Source organism: Miscanthus floridulus, chromosome 9 (assembly GCF_019320115.1).
Source record: "Miscanthus floridulus cultivar M001 chromosome 9, ASM1932011v1, whole genome shotgun sequence".
Lineage (NCBI taxonomy): Eukaryota > Viridiplantae > Streptophyta > Magnoliopsida > Poales > Poaceae > Miscanthus > Miscanthus floridulus.
Genome location: NC_089588.1, coordinates 35,318,748 through 35,324,226, shown reverse-complemented (window position 1 = coordinate 35,324,226; position 5,479 = coordinate 35,318,748). Strand labels below are relative to the sequence as shown.

The 5,479-nt window shown below is 56.1% G+C and overlaps 1 pseudogene; it reads right to left on the bottom strand.

Annotated features, from left to right (window-relative positions):
* Positions 1 to 1,288: 1,288 nt before the first annotated feature.
* Positions 1,289 to 2,878, bottom strand: LOC136479648 (uncharacterized; annotated as a pseudogene).
* Positions 2,879 to 5,479: the final 2,601 nt, after the last annotated feature.

Below are 5,479 nucleotides of genomic sequence, written 5' to 3'. Positions count from 1 at the left end.
CCAGACGTGGGAAGTCCCTCAATAAAGTTCATTGGGACTAATTCCCATGAAGCTGATGGCACTGGTAGTGGCTGGAGTAGCCCTGGATACTTGGTGTGGTCTGGTTTAGCTTGTAGACAGGCAGAACACGACTGCACATACGACTAGACAGCAGCTTTCATCCCAGGCCAATAGAAGAGGCGTTTGATGCGACTATAAGTGGGTGGAGCACCGGAGTGGCCTCCCACAGGTCTCGAGTGCAACTCTTGCAAGACTTGCTGTTGGAAGGACTGGCTGGAACCAAGCCAAACCCGGGACTTGTGACGCATAACACCATTTGTAAATGAGAAAGGAGGCCTGGAGTCCGGTGACACCGATAGATGTGTGATCAAGTCCAAAGCCACAGGGTCAGACTGATATGAGCTGACGACATCTTCAAGCCATTGATGCTTAACTGAAGAAATTGCAGTAAGATGTTCAGGATGAGCGCGACGGGACAGAGCGTCCGCTGCTCCATTCTCAAATCCTTTACGGTATTGAATGTGGTACCGCAAGCCCTAGAGCCGAGCAAACACCTTTTACTGCCATGCCGTATGCAGGCGTTGCTCATTGAGGTGAGTTAAACTCTGGTGGTCAGTATGGATGACGAACTCGGCTTGAAGAAGATAATGGCGCCACTGATCCACGGCCATGGGTATGGCGAGGTACTCCTTCTCATAAACTGTTAGGCCCTGATTGTGACCGCTTAGAGGCTTGCTGATGAAGGTCAGAGGGTGACCTCCTTGATGTAACACCACTCCAATGCCTGATCCAGACGCATCCGTGTCAATGTGAAATGGTTTGGAAAAGTCCGGCAATGCGAGGACAGGCGCTGCACAGAGGGCTTCCTTAAGCAACTGAAAGGCTACTGTATGAGTTTCAGTCCACACAAACAGTTGAACCTTCCGCAACAGCTCAGTGAGTGGTTTGGCCATGATTCCGAAGTTCTTGACAAACTTACAGTAATATCCGGCAAGACCCAAGAAGCCACGAAGATCTTTCACAGATTGAGGAAGCGGCCAGTCCATGACAGCTTGGACTTTGTAAGGGTCTGTTGACAGGCTAGTAGCACTGATGATATGCCCCAGGCACGAGATTAATTCACAAGCAAAACGACACTTAGACAATTTCAGCTTCCAATTATCTGCTCGGAGCCATTGAAACACTTGGCGGAGATGGCTGATATGTGCTTCCACAGAGGGGCTGTATACCATTATGTCGTCGAAAAATACTATGAAAAACTTCCGGAGACCAGGGGATAGTGTAGCATTCATCGCCCCTTGGAATGTGCGCCTGTGAGGCCAAAGGCCGTGAGATTGAACTCGTACTGACCAAAATTTGTCTGAAACGCCATCTTAAACTCCTCGCCAGAGCGGAGCAGGATCTGGTGAAAGCCCGCTCTAAGATCGGGTGTTGAGAACCAACTGGCGCCCTGTAATTCATCCATGAGCTGGTCAAAGACAGGCACCGGAAACTTGGATTTCGGAGTGAGCGCGTTGAGGTGGCGGAAATCGACACAAAAGCGATCCACTGTCCACGCTACTTGATGAAGCACAGCAAAATTGGCCAATGGTAGAGTTCTGAAGTCAGAGTGAAATGTACAGCCATCCACTGTCCACGCTACTTGATGAAGCACAGCAATCCACCTTCGGCTACCTGTGTTGATTGTAATCCTTGTGTGCTAGATTAGACTTACCATTTTTTGGACTTAGCTTTTTTAGGCGCATGATCACTGATTGTGATTGTGTTTGGTCTGATTGAAGACCTTGATTAGTTTCCTTGTAATAGCTTATTTAAGCATGGCAATACAACCAGAAAAGCTGCCGCTTTGCAGCACCAAAATCATCGTGTGTCCACTGTGTTCGCGTATGTTCATCGTCTTCTCCCTCTCGCCGGTTCGGGATTCTGACATTTGGTACCAGAGCCAGGTCCCGACATCGCCATGTCGCAGTCACCATCCAAGAAGTTGCTGACTGGTGATGCCTCCGGCGAGAAGAAGGTCCAGCCGTCGAACTCGCCACCACGTCGCCGTGGCCGCTCTCACAGCCGCCGCTCGCGCAACCGGGATGCCAGGTCGCGCGTCGTCGAGCGCATCATTGAGCGACCATCAGCGAACGTCGCGTGGCCGATGTTGACCCGGACCAACTATCCGGAATGGGCCCTGGTCATGGAGGTAAACTTCCAGACCCTCAGAGTCTGGGATGTCGTCCACCATGGCATCGCCGAGGACTCCGACTAAGATGAGTACCAGGATGACCGACAGGCGATGGCCGGGCTCCAGCGCTTGGTACCCTCCGAGTTCTGGAGCACCCTCGCCGTCAAGCGCACGGTGAAAGAGGCGTGGGACACGGTCAAGAACTTGCGGATCGGCGACGAACGCGCGCGCAACGCCAGCGCACAGCAGCTCCGCCGGGAATTCGGTAATCTCTCCTTCAAGGAAGGGGAGAGCGTCAACGAGTTCGGCATCCGCATCACCACGCTCGCCACCAACCTCCGCTCCCTCGGCGACAACATCACCGATGCTGAGGTAGTGAAGAAATTGCTGCAGGTGGTCCCTGAAAGGCTGAACCAAGCCGCTGTCTCCCTCGAGATGTTCCTTGATCTGAACAAGGTCACCATCGAGGAGGTGGTCGGACGGCTGCGCGTGTTCGAGGAGCGCGCCAAGCCCAAGGAGGTCACGGACGCCATGGGGCGCCTAATGCTCTGCGAGGAGGACTGGGAGGCCCGCCGCAAAGCTCATCGTGAGTACGAGAACTCTGGTGGCAGCAGTGGCCCCAGTAGCCGTGGGAAGCGCCGAGGGCGCGGATGCGGTCACGGCGGTGCGGGATCCTTGACGCGTGACGGCCGTGATGGCCAGAATTCAGGCGCCGGGAATGCCGGTGGCGGGAGGCCACCACCCGGTACCCTCTGCAACAACTGTGGCAAGTCCGGCCATTGGGCCAAGGATTGCTGCGGGAAGAAGAAGGGCGCGACACATGTCGCGTAGACTGAGGAGGATGAGCACGCGCTGATGTACATCGCCGCGGACGCTGAGGTAATCGTGCCGTCCGTGTCATGCTGCCACCCCAGGTCGCCGCCGCACGTCGTTGAGCCACAGGCGCGTGTCCACCTGGTAGAACCGAAGGTGCTCCTCCACCTCAGTGAGGAAGAGGAGGCCGTGGTGTCTCGCCACTGGGTACTAGACACCGGGGCTACGAACCACATGATAGGTACACGCACTGTCTTCGCCGAGCTGAACACCGGCGTCACTGGCACCATCAAGTTCGGGGACGGATCGGTGGTCGACATCCAGGGCAAGGGTACCGTCCTCTTCACCTGCAGATCGGGTGAACATCGTCGCCTTGACGGGGTCTACTACATACCACGCCTCACCACAAACATCGTTAGCCTAGGGCAGATGGACGAGGACGGGTACAAGGTCGACATCGAGTCCGGCATATTGCGCCTCTTCGACCTGGAGCAGAAACTGCTGGCGAAGGTGCACCGATCACCGAGCCAGCTCTACTTCCTCGACATGTACATCGCCGCTCCGGTGTGCCTCACCACGCGTGTTGGCGATGTGGTGTGGTGCTGGCATGAGCGGTATGGTCACCTCAACTTCCAGGCATTGCGTAAGCTCAGGCGTGCAAACATGGTGCGAGGACTACCGGTGATCGACCACGTAGATCAAGTCTACGAGGATTACATCCTGGCAAAGCAGAAGAGGACGTCGTTCCCCAAGGCCGCTAAGTACCGGGCTCAGGAGGAGCTTGAACTAGTCCATGGTGACCTTTGCAGCCTGATCTCGCCATCAACACCGGCCAGGAACGCCTACTTCTTGCTGCTCGTCGATGACATGAGCCACTATATGTGGCTCACTCTTTTGCGCTCAAAGGCGGATGCACCAGCGGCGATCATGACATTCCAAGCATGCGTTGAGCGCAAAACCGGCAAGAAATTGAAGGTGCTCTGCACCAACAACGGTGGTGAGTTCACCTCAGTTAAGTTCGGTGAGTACTATGCAGGAGAGGGCGTCTAGCGTCACCACTCGGCCCCATACGCGCCACAGCAGAATGACATGGTGGAACGTCAAAACCAGATGGTCGTGGCGATGGCGAGGAGCATCTTGCGCGCACGGGGCATGCCGGGCCACTTCTGGGGCGAGGCGGTGCACACCGCCGTGTTCCTCCTCAACCGGGCGCCCACCAGCACGCTCGACGGGATGACCCCGTACCAGGTATGGTACGGGAAGAAGCCACCCGTGCACTTCTTCAAAGTGTTCGAGTGCGTCGCCTACATCAAGCACCTACGCCCGCACCTCAGCAAGCTCGACGACCGTGGGCAGAAGGTTGTCTTCATCAGGTACCAAGACGGGTCAAAGGTGTACCGTTTCTACGACCCTATCACCGAACGCTTCCCTATCTCCCACGATGCCACCTTCGACGTGGGCGCGCGCTGGAACTGGGAAGATGCCTTGGTCGCCATCAATGAGCACCCCTTCACCATCGCGGACGACTATGAGCTGCGGCGCCAACGTGTCGAGGCGACGGCCCAAGAGCCGACGTCTCCTAAGCAGCGCTCGCCGGCTTCCTCACCACCGACCGTGTCGTGCTCGTTGTCGTCACCTGGCGCACTGAGCTCACCGCCACCTGCGTCGCCGGTCTCGACACCATTGATGGCTAGGACATAGGTAGAGTTTGCGACACCACTCACTGCTGACCCAAACCTTGATGCTAATGATGATGAGGAGGAGGGGGAGCACCGGTACCGGATGCTAGACAACATCCTTGGCATGGATGCAACACCCGGACTAGCAGACAGCGACTCCGTGGAGGCTGAACTGCACGCAGTGAGCCATGCCGTGAGCGTGGAGGAACCTAGGTCACTGAAAGAAGCCGACAGCGACCCCAACTGGGTTGCTGCGATGGAGGAGGAGATGAAGTCGATCCACGACAATGAAACATGGTCGCTGGTCGAACTCCCACGTGGACACCAAGCCATTGGTTTGAAGTGGGTGTACAAGGTTAAGGGCAATGAGAACGGTGGCATCGTCAAGTACAAAGCTCACCTCATCACCAAAGGCTATGTGCAGTGTCTCGGCATTGACTTCGAGGAAGTGTACGCGCCTATCACTCGACTAGAGTCGGTGCGGCTGGTCATCGCCATCGCGGCGCACCACGGGTGGGGCGTCCATCACATGGACGTCAAGTCGGCATTCTTGAATGGAGAGCTCTAGGAGGAAGTCTACATCCAGCAACCTCCTGGCTTCGTCGACGACAAGCACAAGCACAAGGTGCTTCGACTTCACAAGGCACTCTACGGCCTCCGTCAGGCTCCACGCGCATGGAACCAGAAGCTGGATGCCGAGCTACTGTCACTCGGGTTCACGCGCCGCGTCGACGAACATGGGATGTACACCTATGGCAAAGGTGAAGGGAGCCTGATCGTGGGCGTATACGTCGATGATCTTATCATCACTGGA